Source organism: Macrotis lagotis, chromosome 1 (assembly GCF_037893015.1).
Source record: "Macrotis lagotis isolate mMagLag1 chromosome 1, bilby.v1.9.chrom.fasta, whole genome shotgun sequence".
Lineage (NCBI taxonomy): Eukaryota > Metazoa > Chordata > Mammalia > Peramelemorphia > Peramelidae > Macrotis > Macrotis lagotis.
The window spans coordinates 619,654,753-619,681,686 of NC_133658.1; the positions used below are offsets into that span (position 1 = coordinate 619,654,753).

The window sequence follows — 26,934 nt, forward strand, 5'->3', positions numbered from 1 at the left end:
CAATGTCTAGAACACAATAGGTATTTACTAAATGCCAGTGGATAGATTCTTCCTTAAAAAAAAAAAAAAGATTAATGCCTGTTGGTCATCTTCAGGGAACCTGCTAATTGATTTTTTTAAAATCATACTTTGTAATTTTCTCTTCCTTCAATTGCATCTTCATTGAATTTAATAGGATTTTACCTCAATCTGAATAAATTCTACAATATTTTACCACAGCTTTTTCACAATTTATGAAATTAGTTCTTTTCTATTGTCTTTCCTCTATTCCACATCTCTACTACACATTGGCCACCCAACTGAAAACTAACTCAACAGAATTTGCCCTACGAAACCTAAACAAAATCAAACAAAATTAATGCCATCCTTTTGAAATGCCACAACACTTATTCCTTAGCTAAAAGTGATTCATTGTCTTTTCCTATTACCCTCTTACTTGACCTTGTAACTATTATGGCTTTCCAGGTCAGAGTTTAACTTCTACAATAGTTATGAAAATTATGCATGCTAACCACACAAGGACCGAGTAATCTAATATTTATCAAGAAAGAAGAATACTATTGAAGATAAGAGCAAAATAGAAATGAAAGGTTCAATTTCTTCTTGACTGACAAGGGTAAATTTTTCTGCCCCTATGTCACTTCTATGGCTAAATGGCTCTGTGTGTTCATGAAAGGAAAAAAAGAGGGTATGGAATATAATATTCTCAAGTTTCTGAATTATGGGGGGTTTTTTTCATTTTAGTGTGCAGCAATGCATTCTTCATTCTATTGTTTTCTCAATAAGGAGCCCAGTGATATACCTTAATTTATGGTCTGTGGCTTCATATCAAGTTATTTAACACATTGAACCAGTGGGACTAATAGATTAAGACACTTTACATTAAGGAATTTTTTTAAGATAATTGTTTAATCCTACCACATTGTAGATTATTTAGCACTATGAACCTCAAGAAGCACAACAGTGCCATAAGGCCATATTTTCTACTGTATTCAAATTTTCCTTTGCTTAATTTCCCTTAGGATCAGGACCTATGATCATTTGTAAGATTGTACTAATGTATCCTCCCCTGCAGCTTTCTTCCACTTGTCCCATTATTGAGCAGCACATTTACCCTTTTTTATCTTCATATGTCCTTCTTAAACTCTCAAAGATAATTGACTCTGGTTCTGGTAAGACTTTAGCACTTGTCTCAATTTCATCATGACCGGATGATTTCCATGCATTCCAATTATTCGAGTATTCTTTAACCTGTTTTCTCCAGATGTGAACTCATCCACTTGTTAACTATTACTGCATTAGAACTCTTTTATTATTAACCTTTGTAGTGAAGGTTTAAGCAAGGAGATATTAAGGATTTCATAGTTTTCTTGTCAGATTTCTTGTTTTCTCCATATTAAATAGTAGATTTAGTTTTCTGGTGTCTTTCTCTTCTGTCTTGTGGACACACATAAAGACTTCTGTTTCACCTCATTATCTTCCAAGGATACTCTTGCATTTCTAAATCTGTTCTTGCATTTTCTTCTGGTAAGTTCTTGACAAACCACATTCCAACCCCAAATATAATTATCCATTTAGTTTCTCACAAAAATATACTTGTGAATGTTTTTTTTTTCTTATAGAAAGAATCAGAGAAATAATCAGAGGCTTGGAATTTTGCTCTTGATATAGTGAGAAATGAAAAATCACCTCTTTTTCAAAGAATATTAAAAATCAAACATATTCTTTCTAGTCAGGACTGTGGATGCTAAAGGCTTAAGGTAATCCATGGGTAAAACATAGATTTTCAATGAAATCTTTTCTGTTCAATTCACTCTTGTGCTTTTTCACCCATTTCCTCTTTCTTCACCTTTGCCTTTTTGCTTCCTCTTTCTAGTTTCCCAAATCATGGCAATTCTTATCTTCTTGACAGAAACAACATAGAGTTCACATATAAAATAGGTCATATTATCCCAGATTTAGAATTGGAAGGGAATTCAGAGGACCTCTAGTCCAATCCCCTCATTTTATAGATGAGGAAATTGAGGCCCAAGCAGTTAAGTGACTTCCCTCAGTTCATACAGGAATAAGGATGAAGAAGGATTTGACCTCATGCACTCTAGGTCCAGAATCAATGCTACTTTCCATTTACAATAGGAAAAGGGAAGGGAATAAATCTTGTGAAATAGGTAGGCATTATTTCTATCCTATTTTTACAGTTGAGGGAGCTGAAACAATCAGAGATTAAATAACTTGTCTAGGGTCACCCTGCTAGTAGGTGTCTGAGGGCAGATTTGAATTGAAGTCATCCTGACTATATTCACTGTGCCACCTAACCAGTATAATTGACTCTCCCCAAATTGACTGATTGTTTGGCCAATGTGACTAAACAGACTGAGCTTTTTCTATTGTTAGACTCAACCTAGTTTCACTCAGCCAATAATCCCCAAAGTATATGAGCATGTGGGCAGAAGGTTTGAAGTGAAGATTTAATTAACACTTTTCCCCCCCTCTTAAAATTGTATCTGCTGCTAATGCTAAATCAAAAGTTCTTGTTTTTTTAAAAGTTTTTCAATGTACTTATTTTTAGCTTTCACAGAAGTAAAAATAAATTATAAATTCCACTTACCCAAACTATAAGCCTATTGTGCTTTTAGCATTGTATGTATCTCATGTCCCTTCTTTCCCTTAGTAACTGCCCCACTTCCCACTATTTTTTTTTCTTTTTAACAAAAAAAAGGAAAGTAGTCAGAGACAGTCATCAAGGGACAAGGAAAATATAATCTCAGCAATGGGTCCTAATTATGACATTCTTGAATTGCAGGATGGACTCAGCCCATCCTACCAAATCTTTCAGGTCAAGAAAGTAGATGGCTTCTTAAGTCCACTGTTGGTAGTTACAAGATTCAATTCCTCTTAGTTATGCAGCAGGAATTGACATTAGAAAGACTAACTTTAGTGCTATTTTCAGGCATCTCCTGGAGGGTAGAAAAGAACACTTTTCCTTGAATCTGGAGTTTTTCTCCATTTGATGACTAGAGTTTATCTGGTATCAGGAAATATGACAAGTAGCATTTAGACAATCATTTCTTATAATAAATCCTTGTTGATTTGAGTGAGGAACTTTTTCCTGATGCTTTGTTATGCCAGTGGATTCTATGATACTGAAACTTCACTGTTGGTTAGAGGAAGGGACAGAGCAAATAAGGCAGCAGATAATGTCACTGAGCTTGGAGTAAGAGTTTCCGAGTTTGAACTCTATCTCTACTCCCTATGAATTCCTGGACAAGTGCCTTTACCTCTCTGATTGTGGAAAAACTGGAATAAATAGCACCTTAAGTTCCCTTAAGATTTAAGATCTTAAAATTCTATGAGATACAAGAACATCTATGTTTAGCTGATGGTATCATTGGCATGGGAAAAGTCTGGGTCTCAATTCATACAACAGAATAAGAGAGAACAGGATGGGAAGACTACTGCTGTAATAATGTCAGCAGGGCCAGGGCGACTAGGTGGTACAGTGGATAGAGCACTGGCCCTGGAGTCAAGAGTATATGAGCTCAAATCTGGCCTCAGACATTTAATAATTACCTAGTTGTGTGGCCTTGGGCAAGCTACTTAACCCCATTGCCTTGCAAAAAAAAAAAAGCCTAAAAAAAAAGATAATAATATCGGCAAGGATGAATGCAGTTGCTTTGAAAAAAGTTTATTTTTTTACAAATTATTACATAGTCATTATAATTTAGATATTTAAAGATATGAGAAGCCAATTTGCTCAACCTTTTTTATTCAACAGATGCCAAAGCTAAGATTCAGATAACTTAAATGACTTTTTCAAGGATAGATATTTATTTAGGGGTAATACTGCAGTGTGACACTAGATATTCTGGTCTTTCCAGTATACCACACTGCCGCCTTTCCTTTATCTCAAAATCAATTTCTATGCTTCTCAACCTCAAAAAATGTACTTTGTAACTACATAAAAAATAGAATAAATTTTTAAGTTGATTTTTGATTACCAATTCCACAGAATCATAGTTTATACAACTGGCATAAACTAAATCCTTATTCAAATATATCAGTGCAGCTGAATATTTAAATGAATGGGAAAATGTTTTATGAAACGGTTGATCCTATCTTAATTGCATATATGAAAACCAATACTTTTTAAAATTGGACTATTGTGTACATTTTTCCCTTTCCATGCAAAGGTGGGAAAATTTGGGAATGAAATATTTCATTTACAATCAGACTTGGTAGATGTGTTGTTAAGTTTTGCTGAATACACTTGGAAACAAAGAAAAAGTGGAAGCTAAAGATATTTTTTAACTTAGAGTGGATTTTAAAGAAACTCCATATGTATGTGTGGAAAGTATCATAAATCATATATTCAACATTTCAATATTCTCATTTGTGGATACCAAAGCTAGTAAACATCATTTCCTTAGGATCTACTAACAATAAATTGAAATATGATAGACACAACAATTTTCATAGTGTCTTATCTAAAAAGACTATTCTGAGGGTCACTACCTATTTCTTCATGTTATAGATATGACTTCTGTGGAAAATTTGAATTTCTGAAGTTGGAAGGGACTTTCTAGGTTATCTAGGGCTAGGTTATCTTATAGTAACAGAAAAGAATAAAATAAAATAATGAAGCATTAAAAAAGTCAACTTCTCCCTCTCCCATAGCTCACATTCTAATATTAATTCCATCTCTGGGCCAGAGTTTCTATACTCATTAAATAAGGAAATTGGACTATATGTTTTCTAAGATCTCTTCTAATTTCAATATTTTATTATTCTATATTGGCCACCTGCACCATCAGAACATATTATCTTACATCTAACATAAATCCTTTGTACTAGTTTAATTTGATGCCTACCTCTTCAGTTTTCAAAAGAAATGAACAACAATGGCGTTCTCTTTTTTAAAAATTGAGGACTTATTTTGAAGACAATCTTTGAGACTGTTGGTAACACAGTGGATAGAGCTCTGCATCAGGGGTGTAGTATTTGAGTTCAAATTCAGTCTTATTATCTGACACGTGTTAATTATGGACAAGTAATTTAACTTCTATTTTCCCAGTTTTCTCTTTTTTAATTGGTTCCTTTTTTATTTTATTGTTATTTTTGTACAAATGATTTTTTATAATTACTAAAATATTCTTGTTTAAGAGTAAACATAGTACCTCTTTCCCCCAAAGAATATAGACCTTCATGAGAAATAAAGGAAAGGAAAGAGAAAAAAATGTACTTCATTTCATGTTCCAACACCACCAGCTCTGTCTCGGATGGATCACATTCTTTATTATAAGTCCATCACAAAATCTACTTACATATTTTTCCACCGTTGCTGTTGCTGATCACAACTCCCTCCACTCATACCTCCCCTACTACCATACTCTATATTTTCTCTCTCATTTCACTCTTTTTCTCTTCTAAAATGTGCTGAAGGGTAGCTGAGTGGCACAGCGGACTGATCAATGGCCCTGGGGCCAAGAGGCCGTGAGGCCACATACCACCCCTAAGGCTCAGCAACCACGCAGCCTGTGGTCCCTGACAGGCCACCCAATGCCCAGCCGCTTGCAAGAATTAAAAAAGAAAATGTGTTATATCTGAACACTCTCCCCCATGATCCACCCTCTCCTCCATCACTCACATCCCCACCCCTTCCCCTGTCCCCTTTCTCTCCTTTCTCTCTATACCCCATTGAGTTTGTATGCTGTTTTCTTTCCAAGCCACCTCTGATGAGAGCAAAGGTTCCCGCATTCCCCCTTGCCTTCCCACCTTCCACATCATTGCAATAAAAAAAAATCTTATTGTATGAAATATCTTAGCCTATTCCACCTCTCCTTTCTCTTACTCCCAGTACATTTCCCTTTTAGGCATTGACTCCATTTTTATAATATATTATATCTTCAGATTCAGCTCTCTCTTGTGCTTCATCTATAAAAGCTCCTTATACCTGCTCTATGAAATGAGAAGTTTTATATGCATATTATCAGTATCATTTTTCTATGCAGGAATACAAGCAGTTTATCATCATTAAGTTCCTCATATTTTACCCTTCTCCTCCACTCTCTATGCTTCACCTGAGTCCTGTATTTGAAGGTCAAACTTTCTGTTCAGCTCTGGTTATTTCAACAGGAACAATTGAAAATCCCCGGATTCATTGAAAGTCCATATTTTCCCCTGGAAGAGGATGTTCAGTTTTTCTGGGTAGTTGATTCTCGGTTGCATTCCAAATTCTTTTGCCTTCCAGAATATTATATTCCAAGCCCTACGAACCTTTAATGTAGTTGCTGCTAAGTCCTGTGTGATCCTGACTGCAGCTCCACAATATTTGAATTGTGTTCTTTTGGCTGCTTGTAATATTTTCTGTTTGAATTGGGAGTTCTAGAACTTGGCTATTATATTCCTGGGGGTTGTTTTTTGAATCTGTTTCTATTTTGCCCTCTGCTGCTAGGATATCTGGAAAATTTTCCTGTAGGAATTCTTTAAAAATAAGGTCAAGGCTCTTATCCTGCTCATGACTTTCAGGTATCCCAATAATATTTAAATTATCTTTCCTGGTTATGATTTCCAGATCAGTTGTTTTTTCAATGAGATGTTTCACATTTTCTTCTAATTTTTCATTCTTGTGGTGTTGAAGTATTGTATCTTGACTTCTTGTAAAGTCATCAGCTTCTTTTAGCTCCATTCTAAATCTGAAGGATTTATTTTCCTCATAGAGCTTTCTTATCTCTTTTCCCATCTGGCTAATTCTGCTTTATAAAGCATTCTTCTCTTCAATGACTTTTTAAACTGTTTTATCCATTTGATCTATGCTGGTTTTTAAGATGTTATTTTCTTCAGCATTTTTTGGATCTCCTTGATTAAGCTGCTGACTTCTTTTTTCGTGTTTTTTCCTGCATCTCTCTCATTTCTTTTCCCAATTTATCTTCTATCTCCCTTACTTGATTTTCAAAATCTTTTTTTTGCAAATTTTTTTTGCAAAATCTTGAAGATTTTGAGACCAATTTTGAGTATTTTGAGATTGAGTATTTTGATCCTTCTTGGGATCACAGACAAATTATTTCTCTATGATGTTCCTCTTTTTTCTCTGTTTGCTTGTTTCTCCAGTCTGTGCCTAGTTTGGGGGGGTACTTTCTGAGCTTTTGAGTATTATTGGGACACCCCCACCACAAGGATCTCAGTGTGTGAAGCCATGACTTCCCTCCTGGTCTGTGAATGACCACAAGTGCACCCCTCTGCCACAGGAGTGAGGTGGGGGAGCCCAGTTCTATGGGGGTCCTAGACTGTGATCAGGATCTGAATGTGATCAGAGCCCCAGAATCCTGTACCAGGTACAGAGGACAGACCTCGGAAGTCTCTCTCCACTCCCCTACCTTTGGTAGGCTGAGCACTCAAGGCTCAGGTCCCTGAGAGGCTCCTGCTTACTGGCTTCATGCTTGTTTCCATTTCCTGGGTCTGGGCTGCAGTGAGGCCAGCTGCTGCTGAGGCTGACCCCACTGCCTTTAGGGTCTGGGTTTTATGTGCTCACTCTGGCAGAGGTCCCTTTCCCTGACCCCTCAATTTGTGCCTGGTGCTCCCCAGGGTGTAAGTCAGGAAACTGCCCCTGCTGCCATGAACCACAGCTCCTAGGCACCCTGGAAAGCTGAAGTTTCTTCACTCTGGTGGGCCGCCCCTCTAACCCCATGGAGCTGAGCCTTTCTACTATTTTCCAAGTTACCTTGGTGGGGAGAACTGCTTCACTGGATCCCTCTGTGGGTTCTGTCTCTCACAAATTTAGAGTCTTATTAAGATTTTTGAAATATTATGAGAGAACACCTAGGAGAGGCTCTTCTCCTGCCGCCATCTTGGCTCCACTTTGCCCAGTTTCCTTAACTGTAAAATGAGGACAACTCTACTTCACAGAATTTTGTTGAGGATCAGGTATTTGTAAAGTACTTACTACAATGCTTATATCATATTAGACACTATATAAATTCTTAGTCCCATTTCTTCTTTCCAATTTAATCTCCCCTTTACCTTCCCCAGGGTACACATTCCATTTACTTTACTCTTGCTTTTCCTGATAATCTAATAATCTATGTCTCTCAAACTGGGAAATACTGGCACCTATTTAGAGAACTGTTGTGAGTGGTAATAGTGAACTTCAGTCCACATAAAATCCTGTCCTCCAGAGGGAATGGTAAAATGGTAAAAGAATCTTGGTTTCAATTTTAAGAGAGACCTAACTGGCCTTGAAGGTCAGGCTGCCCCGACAGGTTGCAATATGATAATATATTTTAAAAAGTCAAGATTGTGCTGATCTTTAAAATCACTGAAATCATTAAAGAGACCAGGAAAATGGATAGAGGGATAGGATCTGTTTTGATTGCTATGAGAAACTCTCAGAAATAATTTGCCCGGGGTCATGCAAGAGGTATATTGTAAGAAGTGGCACTTGAATACAAAGGTCTCTGACTCTACTACTAACCTTTTTTCTACTTTGCCGGGCTGCTTACTCTATCTACCTCTCTTGAAAGAGACCAAATATTGTTATTATAACCCCTTATCATCTATTTTTTTAAAAGACCAGTCATCTTAGTCATCTTAAAGTGCATCATTTTATATACTTGAGATAATTTCTTGTATTAAACAATGTAAAGAGTAACAGACTTCCTTCTATGGGGAGGTGGGGGAAAGAAGCAAGATTAGGGAAAAAATTGCAAAATTCAAAATAAATAAAATCTTTCTTAAAAAATTCTTATAATAAGATTTAATGTATGAATTTCTTTATAGCAGAATATTCCTAGTTATATATTTTTAAAAATTAACTAAATGTCCATTTAAGTAATAAAGGATTTTAATGGATTTTTTGAGTAAAAGTACTCAAAATTAATTATTTAGCTTTCCATTATATGATCTGAGATATTTAGGCTCATTATTAAGATTTTAAATTCACACATTGCTATGTAAGAGCAACAATTTCACTAAATTATTTTGAAATATCAATATACAGTATTATCTAATTTTATTTTTCAAAAGCAAAACAAAACAAAAAAAACAACCCCAGGCATTCAAAACTATTGAATGACACTGAACTGGCAAACCTGAATCACTAAAAACAATAAAGTTTTCATTGAAGGGTGAGAAAGGAATTCACTATTGCTTTTATTCTCTCTGTCTTTCTGAGTCTGTCTCCTCTTCTCTTCTCTTCTCTTCTCTTCTCTTCTCTTCTCTTCTCTTCTCTTCTCTTCTCTTCTCTTCTCTCTCTCTATGTATATATATATATATATATATATGAATTTAGCAGATATATAGATAGTTGCAATCAAGAATAATTTAAATTCATGCTGTTACTGTTTTGAATTTATAATAAAAGTGCAGAGATGTTAAAGCTACATATTATTTCAAGTATCTATGTAATATATACCGAACTGTCTAAGAACAAGATAATTTCAAACTTTGTAGGGTTTTTCTTTGTCAAATGATTATGAAATTAAAATTGACTAATATCTCTATTAAACATCCTCTGTGGATCTATATTAAGGGAATTTTTTTTTTATAAAGAAAGAAAATGACAATATTTCTAGCCAAAGAGACAGTGAAGAACCCAAAAATAGGGCTTAGGAGTAAAACAAAACCCAGAATCACAAATTTGATTATTATACCAACTAACCACATACCTATACATGCAAATGTAAGCATTAAAGTAAATAAATTATTCAAGTTTTCCCTTTGGCTGCTACAAATTACTCATTCCTTTGGACATGGTACAAGGAGACTTCAAAGCAAATAAGAAATGCACCTGAAAAGCCATGCACATTACTCATCTCTCTGTCAAGGACTAGAACCTCGTATTAGTTTAAACCAACCATACCCCTGCAGGTGTTCATGAAACAAAATCATGTTGGTTGAAATATAGTCACCCAAAGAATTTGTTTGTTTTTCCCTGTGTGTTAAAGAAGCCAAACCCATCTTCACTCCCAGGAGACAGAAAACCACTTTCCTCACCCTGTTGTTTTTTTTTTAATCCAGGATTATTCCTAGTTGGAGGGAATAACTGTTGGGCTGCCTTGGTGAATGCCAACAGACAAGCATCTGAGATCTCTGTATAAATCAGGAAAATGGATTTAATATCACAGAAATATATGTGTGTGTGTGTGTGTGTGTGTGTATACGTTTACTCTTAGCATGCTGTCTCTGTAACCAGGCTGTCTCCATTCACTGCCAACCTACATGTTTATCAAGCATACAATGAAATCAATAAAGGCTACCTATTATGTGTTCAGCCTTGTATTAAAATATGGTGGGGGGCAGCTAGGTGATATAGTCAATAGAGTATTAGTCCTGTTCTCAGGAGGACCTGAGTTCAAATCTAACCTCAGACACTTAATTTCCAAGCTATGTGACCACTTAAACACATTTCCATAAAAAAAAGAAAGAAAAGAAAATGACAGGAATATAGAAGACATCATCTCTACCCTCCAGCAACTAATGATTTCATTGGAAAAACACATCATACTTATGCAACAATTACATTAGCATAGTATAGTGAGAGCATCTAGGTGGCACAATAGATAGAATACCAGGTCTGGGGTCAGGAAGATCTAATTTCAGATCTGACCTTAGAAATTTTATAATGGTATAACCTGAGAAAGTCATTTAATCCTGTTTCCCTCAGTTTCCTCATCTGGAGAAGTAAATGGCAAACCACTCTAGTATCTTTGCCAAGACAACTCCAAATGGGGTCACACAAAAAATGACTAAACAAAGGATAGTAAGGAACGAACAAACATAAGATCCAGGCAAAGGGGTCATGCACTTGGCACTATACAACCTTGATTGACTTCTATGCCCTTAAATGTAAAATAGTATCATCTAAATTAGATGATGTGTGGTTTGCTTCTTAGCTCCAATATTCTAGGAATCTAGGAAGTAGAGGCAACATAAAATGACAAAGGTCAGATAAAGTAGGGGTGCTTAACCTGAAAGAGAATATAATAGTTTTTTCCAAGCTTTTAAATTTGTCTTGGAGAAGGTTTTGAATTGAATTGCTTGGCTTCAGAGGATTGAACTAGGGAGTGAAGAAAGGCATATATATCAGTTGACATAATGAAAAATTTTCTAACAATCAAATCTGTTCCAAAATAAATGAGGGGATGTACAAGATAGGGGATCCTCCATCACTTTAGTTCTTGAAGTTAAGGATGTGCCTGCATTTGTCAGAAACATTACATGGAAAATTTCTGTTTAAATATGAGTTAGATTGAGTTCTTAAAAAATAGAGTGTTGAACTTAAAGACAATCTATTGCACAATAAACATTTATTAATGTGCTAAACACTATGTAAGTTGCTATGGATGCAGTGGGGAAAAAAACACAAGAAAACAGTCCCTGTTCTCAGATAATTTAGTCTATTGAAGTAGATAGAATGGAAAGGGTGTCCCAAAGGTCTTAGTTTAGTTTTTTTTTAACTTTCATAGCTTTATAGTAAAATATTTGTATATCCTAAATATAAATAAGAAGAAAAGATATATATATGGAACAAATGGAAGGAAAATATAAAGATCAAGGAATAAGCAGTTGGAGTTGGGGGCGGGGGTGAAGAAGGATTGATAAAGGCCTACTGAAAAAAACAAGCATTTGCATTGAGTCAGGAAATTCCTCTCTTAACTTTTAAGGTGTGAGACAGGATAATTTGTTTAGTATTTAAGAGGTTCAGTTTCTCCTTCTGGAAAATGGGGATTATAAAGCCAGCAGTATATACTGAATTAATTCTAAAAGAGTATTCTGTATTAAAAATGACATTATGGATATAACTACATAAATTGCAAGTCATTTTTGGCTGTGAGTTTCTGGTAAAGTATCTTTCAGTCTATGAATGCTATAGAAGTTCAGAAAAATGTAGGTGAGATAATGAGGAACATTTTAATGATACCAAGTACCCACAAAGGGGCAATAAAGACTATAGGACTTGAATGGGGAAAGGACAGGGGGAAAGATAAATTAAAAAATGGCTTACATTGCATTTTTATAGTTTTCACTATTATTCTGCTTCAGAGAGACACACCTATTCTTTTAATCCCCATGCTGGCTGCACATATTGGTGGAAAGAGAACAGTGTGAGTAGCTTTTGGTTGTCATTACCTAATTAAACTTATGTGTTTCATACATATGGTGCTATATCAGATCTTTTAATCAATGTAATATAATCCAATATGGTGTAATGGGTGTAATGTGCTATCCTAGAAGATCTGATTTTAAATTCTACTCTAGGTCCCTACTAGTTATGTAATCATGGGAAAATCTCCTTAACTTCCTTGATTTTCAGGCAAAGTCTAAGACTTACTTTACTAAATTATAGATGAGTTGAAACCTATATGAGTAGAGAATTTCAAACTGAAAAATATCATAGATCATCAATATGTTGACATAAAGCTGATTTTTTTTTCATGTAGAGAAACATTTTTTATATCATAAGCACTTAGAGTTACTCATGGATAGTAATAGGTTGCTGATTAGACAAATCACTGGAAAGGAAACTATATATAAAATGAGTGATCAAAACCCAATTTCAATTTAGTGAGGTTTGTTTAATTTTTTAAAAAAGAAATAATAAGGGAAGAAAATAAGAAATCCAAAATTAATTTTAAAGCACATGTCAGTTACCAGTTGCTCTATTTTCAAATTACTGGATAGTCTACCAACAGTATATCTATCAGGTAAAAACTTTTCCTTTATATCATAGCAGTACCAAATTTTAAAAATAATCACAAAAAGGAAAGAAATAACATAGCCAGCTCAAGAAATATAATAGAAAGCAAAATTATATGAGAAAGTGAACAAATATATTTTGTAGGTATGGCTACAGCATTTCACATGACTGTCTTCCATCAGATGAGAAGTAGAAGAAGAGACTGAATATTCACTTGGGGAGGAATCAAATTAAATAAAATATAAAAGTTTATATGAAATTTTGATAGTCACAGACAAGACCTGCAGGGAAAGCCAGTCTATAAAGGGATGATTTGTCCCCTAAAAGATTAACCATGCCAGTTGTATTCAAATCTTTATAAACGAGGGAAGCCATTCAGACCTTTTGCAATACTAAAATCTCAGTGACTGAGACTCTTCTCTCTGAATAAATCTCACCCCATCCTGTAATTGTACTTAAATTAGCCTGAAAAAATTTGCAATTATAGTATGGGAAGAAAAATAAAACATTCATGGCCCATTTCCTATGGCTAAATAAGATTTCAGAGTTGGATTTGTTCATAAAAAGTTTTCAGAAAAAAAATTAACTATGGGTATCTAACTCTGCTGAGTAAAGTGCTTCCCCAATACCCACAATTAATAGTTAGCAATTATTCACTTTCTGTAATAATAGGCCCCTACAAAAAAATATCTAGAGTCTATCTCAAAATCATTAAATCAACCTCAGATGGCAAAGAAACAGGAAACTAAAAAAAATCAACACCAGTACAGATATGTCTAAGACCTCTGTTCCTCTGAATCCACACTTCTTTCAGGGTCTTTTTATATGGGTCATTTTATATGTTCTTAGTCATCTGTCATATTTGCACGATATGGTCTTCTGATATAGAACAAATAACCTAAGGTTCATTGAGGTTCCAGGAGAAATAAGATGTACTAATAATGCAACCAACATGAATGAATAACAAACAATTCTGGGGACCTGTTTTCTGCATCTTTAGGAGACTGCTCCTCTCCAATTTTACTCAATTCCCAGACTCAAGTCAGTAGTCAGTGCCATTATAAGACAAGATAATTTCATAGGGAAGAGACATTGAACCCAGAATATTTTAACCTTATATGACTCAAAGGAAATACAATTTTAGTTTCAGATTTTTCAGATGCCATAATACAATTTTATAATTAGTTTAACATGTGGCAAGAAAGAACTCACTCTAAGGATTAAAAGAGAATTTATTTTAGCAGTGTAAGAATCCACTAAATTTCTTGGCTTAGAATTGTTGTTTGACTATGCATTCCAGATCATAGACTTCAGATCATCAGCAAAGATCATTATGTGAAGAAAGATACTTGGGGTAGATACCAAGAAACATCTTTGACTATTGTGAATATGGTCTTTGAATCCACTTCTCTACCTTTGTTTGGAACTTCGCTGCAGATGGTATGTTTATCTTATTCACTAAGCAAGTATCCACTGAGATTTGGGTTCCACTGAATCTGAAGCCCTCCTTTTTTTGTCCATAGACATGCAAGTCTGCATTACACTCTCTAGAAGGGTATGGTTTTGAAAGGTTTTTTTAAGGGTATAGTCAAAAATAAGAACATAATGGATCTTTGTTGCAATGATGCTAGGATTCCTTAATGGCCAATTTCTTAAAATTATTTATTTATTTTCATCCATATGTATATTTTTAAGTTATAACATTTCCCCCTACCCTCAACCATGAACAATCAGGTTAGAACTGCACATACATATTTTTGATATACATGTTTCTAGTCTAGTTATTTTCAGTATGAGGAATCCTAATTCTAATACATAGGAGATAATTTTTATAAAGTGTTCATCAGATTTTGAAGGGTTGTTTTATGTGTGTGGGTTGTTTTGTTTGTCTTCCTCTGGATGGGGATAGCATTGTCCATAGCCAGTCTAATACGGCTGTCCTAGCTCTCTGAACTGCAGAGAGAAGCTGCTTCCATCAAGGGTATTCATCTCATAATGTTTTTGTTGATGTGTACATTGTTCCCTTGGTTCTACTCCCTTCGCTCAGCATCAGATACCAGAAATCATTCCATGCTTCTCTAGAGTCCAACCATTTATAGTTTCTTACAGAACAATAATATTCCATAGTATTCATGTTCCATAACTTGTTTAACCATTCCCCAATTGATGGGCATACCCTCAATTTCCAATTCTTTGCCACTACAAAAAGAGCTGCTATGAATATTTTGGAAAATGGACTTTTTCCTTTTTCATTGCTAACCTTGATTTCCATTTCACTTTTTTTATTGAGTCAAAGCCTAATGAGGGAGCAAATAAGCTTCATTGGATAGTGACACAGGGCTATAACAGGATGGTACTTTTCATCTGATTTGTATATACAGAAGAAAACAATGAATGCTGAAAACTTTCCCTTTAGGTCTAGTTATAACTGGAAACCATTGAGTAGTCAGGCTAGGTGACTGTTGATCGTTAACTTTTAGAGGAAATAGAGCATTTTTCCTATATTGTATACTCTTCATTAATTCTTTCACAGCATTACCAAAGGCTGTTTACTTCCTTGTTGGCCAGGGTCGGTAGAGAAGCTGATGGAGGGAATGAAGCTTGGAGGCTCCCTAGGTCACAATACCATAAAAGGTGAAGGGGTGACATAAAGTTCATATGAAATATGTACAAGTACAGGTGGAAGAAAGTGGAATGTCAACACATCTATACAATTTGAAAAACAGTAGGAAAAAAGCTAAAGGAAAATAATTTTATTAGGCAGCAAGAATTTTTCCTTTTAATTTTGTAAATAGCAAAGTACTTGGCAATATTTTTTATAATTCCTGAAAACAATCCTGCCACTTTAGGTAGATTTAATGATTTCCTCTGTTTTGTCATCACTCACCCAGACTGCCAGCAATGATTCTCTCCTTCACATAAAGCTGAAAATATTCAGAGCAGTAAAGTAAGGTTGTGATGCATTGCCAATAGAGCAAAGAATTCAGCACCTTTGAAGTTCCACTTGGTTGATTTGATATTCCTTAAATTGGTTCATCTCTCATTACACACACACACACACACACACACACACACACACACACACACACACACACACACACACACACACACACACACACACACAGATATTACTGACACAGCAAGGTTTTTTGCCTTGTTTTATTAAAAATGTAAACCGTTGACTATCCAGAGGCTCACAGGCAATATTTATTATGCCAATATTTCAGGAAATCAGAAAAATGAATTATTTTATAGAATTTTTCAGAGTTGACAAGAAGATTAAAGAGAATCAAATTCTGCTTCCTCATTTAACACGTGAAAAGCTGCAACCTCAGAGCCTAAGTGACTTGCCTGTGGTCCCACATCTAGTTAGTAGCAAACTACAAACTTACATTTATATAGCTACTATGTGCCAGACACCTTTACAAATATTGGTCACTTTATAATACCTTATTCAATTCACACAATATTCTTGACAAGTAAGTACTGTTATTATCCCTACTTCACATTTGAGCAACAGGAACACAGAGGTTAAGTGACTTATTTAGTTTCACATGCTAAGTACCAGCTCCAACTGCAGGTCCAATGCACTAATCATTTTGCAACCTAAATGCTTTAGATTCTAAATGTAGAATTGATTCCAATTTATAAAATAAAATATCATAATATTAAGAATAATTTTTCAAAGAAAGAAATTAGTTTCTTAATAGCAAATATATAAAAACATGTTCAAAATCATTTACTCTTTGAGTCAATGATATAACTTACTCAACCTAGTCAGTAAAGAGATTAATGAAAAAGGAAAATGTCTCATATTTACCAAAAAAAATTATATAGCAACCCTTTTGTCATGATAAGGAATAGGAAAGTAAGTACCGAACACAAACAATCTTATCTGAATATAATGAAATATTATTATGCCATAAGAAATAATGAAGGGGATGTTTCAGAAAGGCCTAAAATTACTTGCAAGAAATGTTCCAAAATGAAGAGGGCATAATCAGAAAATTAATCTATGTAATAGCAATGACAAACAAAAAACTTTAAAAAATTAAGAATTTTGAGCAATATGGGGAGTGACCCCAATTCCAGAAGTTTGATGATGAAATATGCTACCAGGCAGTAACCTCACAGATTTGATAGATTCAAGTTACAGAATGAAATGTCCAGCTTTGATCAAAATCATCATGAGAATTTGTTCTGTTTGACTATGCATTTTGTTTCAATTTTTTTATCTTTTTATTTTCAGCTGGAATAGGAGGTTAGATAAAGGAGAAAAATAATTCATACTTGTTAACTGATAATATGAAGTTAGTTGGCATAGTGGATAGAGTGCTGAGCCTGGAGTAAGGAAGAATCTTCTTTATGAGCTCAAATCCAACCTCAAGACACTTACTACGTGACCCCAGATACGTCATTTAACCCTGGTGGCTTCAGTTTCTTATATGTAAAATGAACTGCAGAAAGAAATAACAAACCACTCCAGTATCCATACCAAGAAAAATCACAAATATTGTCATAAAAATTGACAGTCACAACAACAAAAATAACAATAAATATCTTTCCTACTTAGTATCCTTGTACATTAAACAATTTATTAAATCTTTCTGGGATTCAATTCTTTCATCTCCAGAATTAGGGTGCTGGAATAAATTCCATATGACTCTAAATATAGAAGTCTTAATCTCAAAGGTTGGTTTTACTTCATAGTAGATCTGATGCTGCAGTGATCTTTGATTTAATGTGGACCATGAGGCATCCAATATAAGACCTATGGGTCAAACATGACCCAACTCACTTTGTGTCTATTCCTGCCCAATCTTTTTAGTTTGAAAATAGTCTTATGTAATTAGGTTGCATATATGACCTGGGCAGACTAAGTCCTACCCCAATAAAATTTCTCCATATCTGGCCAAATTCTGGGCCTCGCTTAGAAGTACTTGACAAACAACATGGTATGTTACAAACAATATTATATTGGAATCAGAAGAGACCTGAATTTGAATCTTGCCTCTAATTTACTAATCCTGTGATCAGTGATAAATTGAAACTTTTTAAGCTCCTGATTCCTCATCTATAAAACAAATGATAACAACAACAGCTAACTGTTATATAGTTTTAATGTTTATGAAGTACATAGTTCAAATTTTTGTGAAGATAAGTTAAGACAATGCATATAATCCCTTTGGAGAGAGTAAGATGCTATATGACTGCAAATTAATATTTCATTTTCTAAAACTGCTAAAATTCAAATCAAAAGTCGCCATTAAGGATTTTGAGACAGAAAACTCTCTCCAGTTCCCAAAGAACTGCTAAATATCCATTTTCTCAATGACTTGATGACAACTGATCAATGCCTAGCACTAAGCTTATCACTGTGCACTTCTTGTATGAATGAAGTAGATTAAAGTGTCTTATAATTCCTTTTGGAATACATACTAGGTGCCCTACTTCAACATTTTTATGACTTCATACAGCCAGGCCTGAGCACATAATATTTTTCTAATAATGCAGCCTACTGCTGGGGAAAAAAATGGGTATATCTCTTTACTAGACTCACAGCAGACAAAAAATTATAGGGCAGTTTTGACAACATTAGGTTAGATTATAGGAATACAATTATAGACTCAGAGATAGAAGTCCCCTTATTCATTAGTCTAAAGTCCCCTCTCCATAGAGGTTTCAGACTTGTGCTACAAACAATTTTTAACAACTCTGGAGACCTCACTGTTCAATTCCCTATGTGAGCATTTACTCCTCAGAAATCAGCTAATTCAGACTAATCAAGTAGATAATCAAGCTTACAAATCAGGGTTAGAGTTATTGCTTTATTATTGTTGTAGTTATTTTTTTAAATACTGATGAAAGTAATGGGAAAATAATAATTACACATATTAAATTTAAGATGCACATCTTCCATCAGAAAGCCAGTTGTTAAACATTTGCCAGCACGCCCATATTTATAGGGATACCTTTCTATAGATACTGTAGTGTATATGTTCTATGAGAACAAAGTCTGTTTCATCTTGGAATCCTCGGTACCTATAAGTCTGCCTTATATATAGTAGAATCTTTAAAAAAAAAGAGGGCTGTTTTATTGAATTAATGGACCAAAATGAAGAATGTGAGTGGAGAAAAGTGACAGATGTGAAGTATTATAGAAGTAGAAATGAGAGCATTTGGCAATGACTGAAGGTGAGTCAGAAGTCATATTATAGGGGAAACAAAAGTTTGTTTCCTATCTAACATTCAATGTTCTGCTATATAGAGTTTTAAGAAGTTTTATCAGAAACATGTCTCTTTCATCTCACATTTACATATAGCATCCTGTTAAATTATCTCTACTTTTATTTGAGAAAATGCCTGCTGAAGATTCATTACTTTTTAAAAAGTTATTTACTTCTCTTTCACTTTAGTATAAAAAGACATGAGATTTAGAGCTAGAAGAGACCTTAACTACATCCTAATTTTTCAGATGATGAAATTGAGGCTAAATAAGGTAAATGAGCTATCTAGTCACAGAGACAATATGTCAATTCAAGAATTCAAACTAAGGTCTTCATTTCTTTCTGGAAGAACCTACTCTCCCAAATACATTCCACATACCAGAATAGCTTTCTCACCCTAAAATTTCATTCTGCTCTTGTAGCTTCTTCTTCTTGATAGGTTTCTCTCAGAATCTCTTTTTTATTTATGTTTTTGAGTTGGATTTATTAACACCAAGGGTATAAGACCTTTATTACTAAATTATTCTATGAGTATTCAATGCTCATGCAAAAGCTGAGTGAAATTTTCTGAGTAATAAGAACTCCCCCAATAGTTCAAAGATACTTCCATTATCCATCTGTATAAAGATAAAGAGAATAGATTTTCCTGTGACACTCATGGGGTGGGTGAGGGAGAAGTCTCTCTTTTAGTCATTACTGGCAAGATTCTTGCCAGAATCTTCCAGAATGGGCTAATTCTTCACTTGGAAGATGTTCATCTACTTGAGAATCAGTGTGTCTTCAGAAAGAGCCAAGGAACAATCAATATGGTGTCTGCTTCCCAACAACTCCAGGAGAAATGCCAGAAACAGAACAGGGGTCTGTACATATTTGTAGATCTGATCAAAGCCTTTGATACTATCAGTCATGATGGATTATAGAAAATTATGCCAAAATATGTTTGCCTGAAGAAGTTCATAATTACTGTATGTCAATATTATGTTGGCATGGTTAACAGGGTTTCAGATAATGAATGATTCTCTTGCACTTTGGCAGTCACCAATGGATGTCTGCTTGCTCCCATGCTTTTTACCAGGGTGTTTTCAGTCCCATCATCAAAGCCCTTCACTGAGAATGCACATAGTAAGGCCAGCTACCACACTTATGGCAAATGCTTCAACCTGAAAAGACTACAAGCCAAGACTAAAATGGAGGGAGTGTTGGTGCATGATTTTTTTGTTTGCAGTTGTGTACTGGATGAAGCCTCTGAAGCTGAGAAGCACAATGTATGGATTGATTGCTGCTTGTGCTGATTTTGGCCTAACAATTAACACTAAAAAAGACAGATGCTCCATTAGCCAGCACCACACCATTCCACTGGTTACAGTAAATGGAGAAGTTTTAAATCCTGTGAATAACATCACTTATATTGGTAGTGTCCTTTCTAGGGAGGTACACATTGATAATGAGGTTGACATAGGCATTGCCATAACTAGTTCAGTGTTGGGGGGGTGGGGGGCTCCAAAGAAAAGAGTGGGAGATAAGAGATATTAGACCAACAAACAAACTGAAGTTCTAGAGAGTTGTTATATGGACTTCATTGTTAGAATCCTTCCCTCAACACATTAATAAATTCGTTTGCTTCCTCATTGGTAAAAATAAGGAAAATAATAACTGTATTCAGTATTGACAAGAGGCATTTAAAAGCATTTCTATGGGCCAGAAACTCACCCTAAAGAACTGCGCAAAACTCAGAGTTCTTTATTATTTTTCCATGATTACTATTAAAATATCAGAATTAAATAGGTCTGTCATTGAAAATGCAGTACTATTCTTAATTTTTCTTGAATCAATCAGAGTACCAATGTACTAGCAATATGGAGTTTTCAATATCTTGAAAAGAAATTAGATTTCTAGGTGCAGTAGGGATGGCTCTCTCTCTCTCTCTCTCTCTCTCTCTCTCTCTCTCTCTCTCTCTCTCTCTCTCCATTTCCCCCCTTTAAATCAACACTACCTAAAAATAATCAGGGTCTGTAGAATATATGAGCAGTTCAAATCTAATCTATTAGCCTAACCTGTAATGTACTGTCTGAAAACATCTTGTGCGCTTTTGGTGATTGCTTGTGAAAAGACATTAGACTTGTTAGTGTTGCATATGTCATGCATATTGGAATTATATTAAATATATTACTGTTCTTCCAAAGACTCTATTGACAATTTTGTGAATTGCTGGGGGAATGAAAATCAATTCTCAAAGTGCTTCCAACACCAAATGTGACCATTAGGCTTCAGGAAAAGGAATCAAAGGAAAACTAACTCATTTAATCTAGATAGTCATAATAACAATAGTGAAAAAGGCAGAGCATTCTTCTCCTTTCCATGATACCAGGAAATGATGGAAGTTAGATTGAAGCAAGGTAAGTGGTATATAAACTTGCCTCTTGAAGATGGATTGGAGTGAAATCAATATTGTCATTTTGTGTTTTTCCTCTGTCAAACTTAGGTCCTGACAAGGCTAGTGAGAAATTGACTCTTACAAGGAAGAGTGAAAGTGTCTGGGTAGAAAGATTATTAAAAATGTTAACCTCTTAGGCTCTGTCTGCACCAGTACAAAAGGAAGTCAAATCCTATGTGTCATCTGGTAGATCTGGTCAATATAAGAGTCAAAAGGGATAGTCAAGAAACTTCACACTCAGCTCAGAATAGCTTCATTTGGTTGCCATGGAGATTGGAAATTGTATCATTCAAAAATCTTCATTTCATAAAAAGTCAAGAATTTCCAGGGATTTAATGAAAAAAAAGTGCAAAAGAAGGGGGCTTAGCCCTACCTGATTGAAAATTATATTATAAAGCATCAGTCATCAAGACTGTCTGGTATTGGCTAAGAAATAGAGTGGTGGATCAGTGGAATAGACTAGGTACAATAGCAGGAAATGATTCTAGCAATCTGCTGTTTGATAAACCCAAAGAGTCCAGCTATTGGAATAAAAACTCTCTCTTTGATAAAAAACTGCTGGGAAAATTGGAAGTTAGTATGGAAGAAACTTGGATTAGACCAACACCTCATATCCTATACCAAGATAAGATCTAAATGGATACAGGATTTAGACATAAAAAAAAATACTATAAGCAAATTAGAAGATCAAGGACTAGTTTACCAGTCAGATCTACTGGAAAGGGAAGCAGTTTATGTCTAAGGAAGAGATGGAGAACATCACTAAAAAGAAACTAGATGATTTTGACTACATTCAATTAAAAAGCTTTTGCACAGATAAAACCACTGTAACCAAGATCAAAAGAAATGTAGTAAACTGGGAAACAATCTTTACAACTAATGTTTCTGACAAAGGACTCATTTCTAAAATATACAGAGAACTGAGTCATATTTTAAAAAAATAAATCCATTCCCCAATTGACAAATGGTCAAAGGATATGCAAAGGCAATTTATATATGAGGAGATCCAAGCAATCCATAGACATATGAAAAATTGCTCTAAATCATTACTTATTAGAGAAATTCAAATTAAAGCAGCTCTGAGGTACCACCTCATACCTCTCAGACTGGCCAACATGACCAGAAAGGATAACGATCATTGTTGGAAGGGTGGGAAATATGGGACACTATTACATTGTTGGTGGAGCTGTGAACTCATCCAACCTTTCTGGAGAGAAATTTGGAACTACGCCCAAAGGGCAACAAAAATGTGCATACCCTTTGATCCAGCAATACCACTACTGGGTCTGTACCCTGAAGAGATGATGAAAAAGGGTACAAAGTTCACTTGTACAAAAATATTCATAGCAGCCCTGTTTGTGGTGGCAAAGAATTGGAAATTAAGTAAATGTCCTTCAATTAGGGAATGGCTTAGCAAACTGTGGTATATGTATGACATGGAACAATATTGTTCTATTAGAAACCAGGAGAGATAGGAATTCAGGGAGGGATTTGCCTGAACTGATGCTGAGGGAGATGAGCAGAACCAGAAAAGCACTGTACACCCCAACAGCAACATGGGGGTGATGTTCGACCTTGATGGACTCGCTCATTCCATCAGTGCCACAATCAGGGATAATTTGGGGCTGTCTGCAATGGAGAATACCATCTGTATCCAGAGAAAGAACTGTGGAGTTTGAACGAAGACCAAGAACCTTAAATTTAGGAAAAAAAACTGATATCTTATTTTCTGATCCTGCTATCTCTTATACTTAATGCTTCTTCCTTAAGGATATAATTTCTCTCTCATCACACTCAATTTGGAACAATGTATACCATAGAAACAATGTAAAAACTGACAAATTGCCTTCTGTGGGGGGTGAGGGGAGGGAATTAAGAATGGGGGAAAATCTTTGACTATCATCATGAGTTATTCTAGGAAATATCCAAAATATCTCTAGATTTTCCCCGAATGCTTAGTTGAGCCATGCAAGGTAGCTAATACAAATTAAATATGAGGTGGCTTTTTTTCAACTAAAATACTGATGGAGAAGGTCACAGGATCCTCAAAATCTTAGAAAATGTTCTAAAAACTAATAAGTATTTACCAGTTTTACAAATACACACACCCTGCTGGAATGACTTAGGGTTTGTCAGCATAGTAACTGGGACTGTTTAACCATTCTTTAGCTGTTGTCTTTTCTATAGATTCACTATATATTCCTATTTCCAAAAACAAATAGTATTTTTTAATGATTTAGACACCTCCTGGAAGATGAACATATTCTAGGTACTGCTGAAGAAGTTGTTTCATCATTATCATTATCATCATTGACATCATCACCAGGTACTAGCAGATTGATTTGTCACTTTTTCTCAAAAACAAAAACAAAACTATGAGATATCATGAGCATAGTTCATGGATTATTCTCACAGGCTGAGAGACCATTCACATGTTTGTGTCTGTTGTGTTTATCTAGGACTTTTTCACTGACTCTAAATATGGCTATATTTAGACTGAGAAAGTTTCTAATCCCTGACTTGTGCTTAGAAAAGGAAACCAAAAGACAGAAGGTAGTACAGAAGTTTAAGCCAAGTAAGGATCCCTTTCAGACCTTCCAGGGAAGCACATGAAGGCTTTCCATGGTCTTCTGTTGTATATCATCATTAATTTCCCCTACTTCCAAGTCATGGATCTATTTAATGTGTTTTATACCATAAAGTTACAAGAGAAGGAAGAAGAAAAATGGAGACAAGGAAAACAGAAAGAACAAATAAGATAGAAAGAAAGAAAAAAGTGAAAGATAAAAAAAAAGTGAGATTGAGGAGGGAATTAGGGTGGCAGGAGCACAAATATGCTAGTGCCACATGCCCTTGATAGACTAAATATTGAAAAGGCTTCACTGAATCCTAATCTTAGGCACAGGTTTGAATTGAGTTCTTCAAGCAGCACACCATTAGGCTTGCTGTACTCTATGAGAAAATACTCTTTAGTTATTACCAAAGTGTCGCATCCATTATCTTAAAGTTGATTGGAGAAGTTACCAGACTTATCAGAGACTCCTAATCAATTAACAAGCACTTTTTAGGTATAACTATGATATACCATTGACATATAAAAGACACAAGGAGAAGAGAATCTTCCCAAAGGAGTTTACTTTCTAATGGAAGAATACACATTTGAAGAAAAATCTCTAATATGGCTAATCTAGCATCTCTGGAAATGAATAAACATTCATTAAATTGAATGTATTGAACTTGATTGTCACATGGTACATCTGATCAATTCCAGATTTATTATATATATATATATATATAGATAGATAGATATAGATATATAATTATCATTGTATATTTAATATACATTGTAAAAATAACTATAAAATATATATAAATTTATAATGAGTCAGTTAAGATGACTGAAAAGTTATTCACAGATGTCTCTCAAGTATTGATTCTCTAATATTATAAGACTATGTTTATTAGGTGTTGAAAGTAGAAATAGATTCTTTAGACTCAGTTTGACCTTCAAAAACTTTAAAGAATCAGTATGTTACCATATTCTGTATTACTCTATGATGGCCATTATTTATGAATTTTGTCTATTTTGTGCAATATAAACTTCTCTCAGATATAGTCTGATATGTTGATATGATTCAGCTTTTGGTATGGAAGGTCAGGTTTAAGAAACTCTTCTAATGATATTCTGTTAGTCTATATGATGAATAAATTGAAGTAAAACTTTTAAATGTCGAAGGAGTGTCTATCAAATATATTATTGTATAACAACTCTTAAATTATTTAAAGTACTAAAGTTCAGAACACTGAACTGGTCCCAACTATTAATTCCCTTCCTTCACATTTCATATTAGTTTAATAGGTCACTAAAGTTATCTCAGTTTCTACTTCCTCATTAGTAAATGGGAATAATAGTTTCATACCTATGGAACTGAGATATTGTGAGGAGCAATACAAATGTAAATGTGCATCTTAAACTGTTATGTTGCTTATGCTAATTTAAACTAACCTCTTAAGGTTATTTTATTGCAGTTATCAAAAACAAAATGTTCATTATTAAATAAATAACAAATATCTTTATGAAATCAGTACAGACAGAATGACAGAATGTGGAGAAGTATCAGCTTTGGAAACAGAAAATCCTTGGCGCAAGTCCATTTTCTGAGAGATCCTTGAAGAAAGGAGATGTTTGATTTTTATTTTTATATTCTTATTCACTAAAAAAGTTCTTAGAAGATGAAAGATACTTATAGGTCTTAAGGTCAATTAAGTGAATTATTTGTGAATGATGCTGGGCAAGTCACTTGATCTGTTGATGCTCCAAGAGAACTCTTTAACATCAAAAGTATGATGGATGGCTTTCAAATCGGCAATGGTGAAATGAGTTCTCATATTGGAAGTTCCCTACATTGATGAATTCACAGTTCTAGTTCAGGGACCCCTCACCCCTTCCCAAAAAATGAATTAAGAATGCAAGAAACAAATTCATATTGAACTTAGAAGGTAGGTACACTTCTATATTCATTTTTCTCACAGAAGTACTAAACATTATTTTACCCATTGCAAATGACAGGTGAAACTTTTGATCAAAAGAACATTTAATCAAAATTAATTTAATAATTAAATTTAATAAAAAGTATAACACACTTCCCTTATCAAATCCATATAACTAAAATATGGATGATTCTCTACTTTCTATCAAGTATCCTTACCAGCTTAAAGCAGTTTGTCAGCAATATACATAAGCATAAATAAACAAAAAAAGCTTAACTGAATTGTTCTTCCACTATTTATGCAAAGGATTTCAAAGAATGCTTCTTTTTAGTATTTACAACCAGGACTCAGAGATGTACTGTACAGGAACACAGTTCAGTAAATGCACTGCCAAAGGCCCAAAATAATAATCAAAACAATAATTTACACTGCTTGATTGCTGTTCTTAGATTTATTTCCTACACATTAATAGACTGGCTGCTATAAACAGTGAGAGTAATAAAATACTTTGAGAATGAACTTTTTTCAATGAGAAGTACTCTTTTAAAATGTATCCATTTTCATTTATTGTCCTCAAGGAGGGAATCTTCCAAAGAGTTACTCTTAATAGGTAACATCTTTTATGGGTAAAAACTACCACAGATTCAAAGAGTTAGACAGATCCAGGTTCATTCCTTTCCCAACCATCTTCCTATAGGGAAAGACTAGCTCTCCTGAAAAATATGTTTAAAGAAATTCATAAAAATGCTAATTCCAAAGTCTCCTAAGGAACTCTATCACTATGTATAATAATTCCCAATGTTAGGAAATTTTTCAAATTTCAAACAAATATAAACAAATACATATTAAGCAAATTGTTTTGTGTTACTTTTTAAAGACTCATCAAAAATAGAGAACTGTTTATTAATTCACAAGACATTTGTTGAGTGCCTACTATATACAAAGTATTGCTCTATTGCTACTGGGGATGTAGATTCATATATTTCCCTGCCCGATAGGTCATTGTCAGCCTTTCTATGAAAATTTTTATAAAAGCATCATTAACAATGATATTTTGGTATGTATGGGATGCATTATCTTCATAGTCTGCA

General features: G+C 34.5%; 1 protein-coding gene and 1 pseudogene across 14 annotated transcripts in view; both read right to left on the bottom strand.

Annotated features, from left to right (window-relative positions):
• NCKAP5 (NCK associated protein 5) overlaps window positions 1-26,934 on the bottom strand; it is a 1,109,295-nt gene that overhangs the window by 431,976 nt on the left and 650,385 nt on the right. The gene's annotated exons all lie outside the window — the stretch shown is intronic.
• LOC141508625 (histone-binding protein RBBP4 pseudogene) lies at window positions 13,437-17,109 on the bottom strand (annotated as a pseudogene).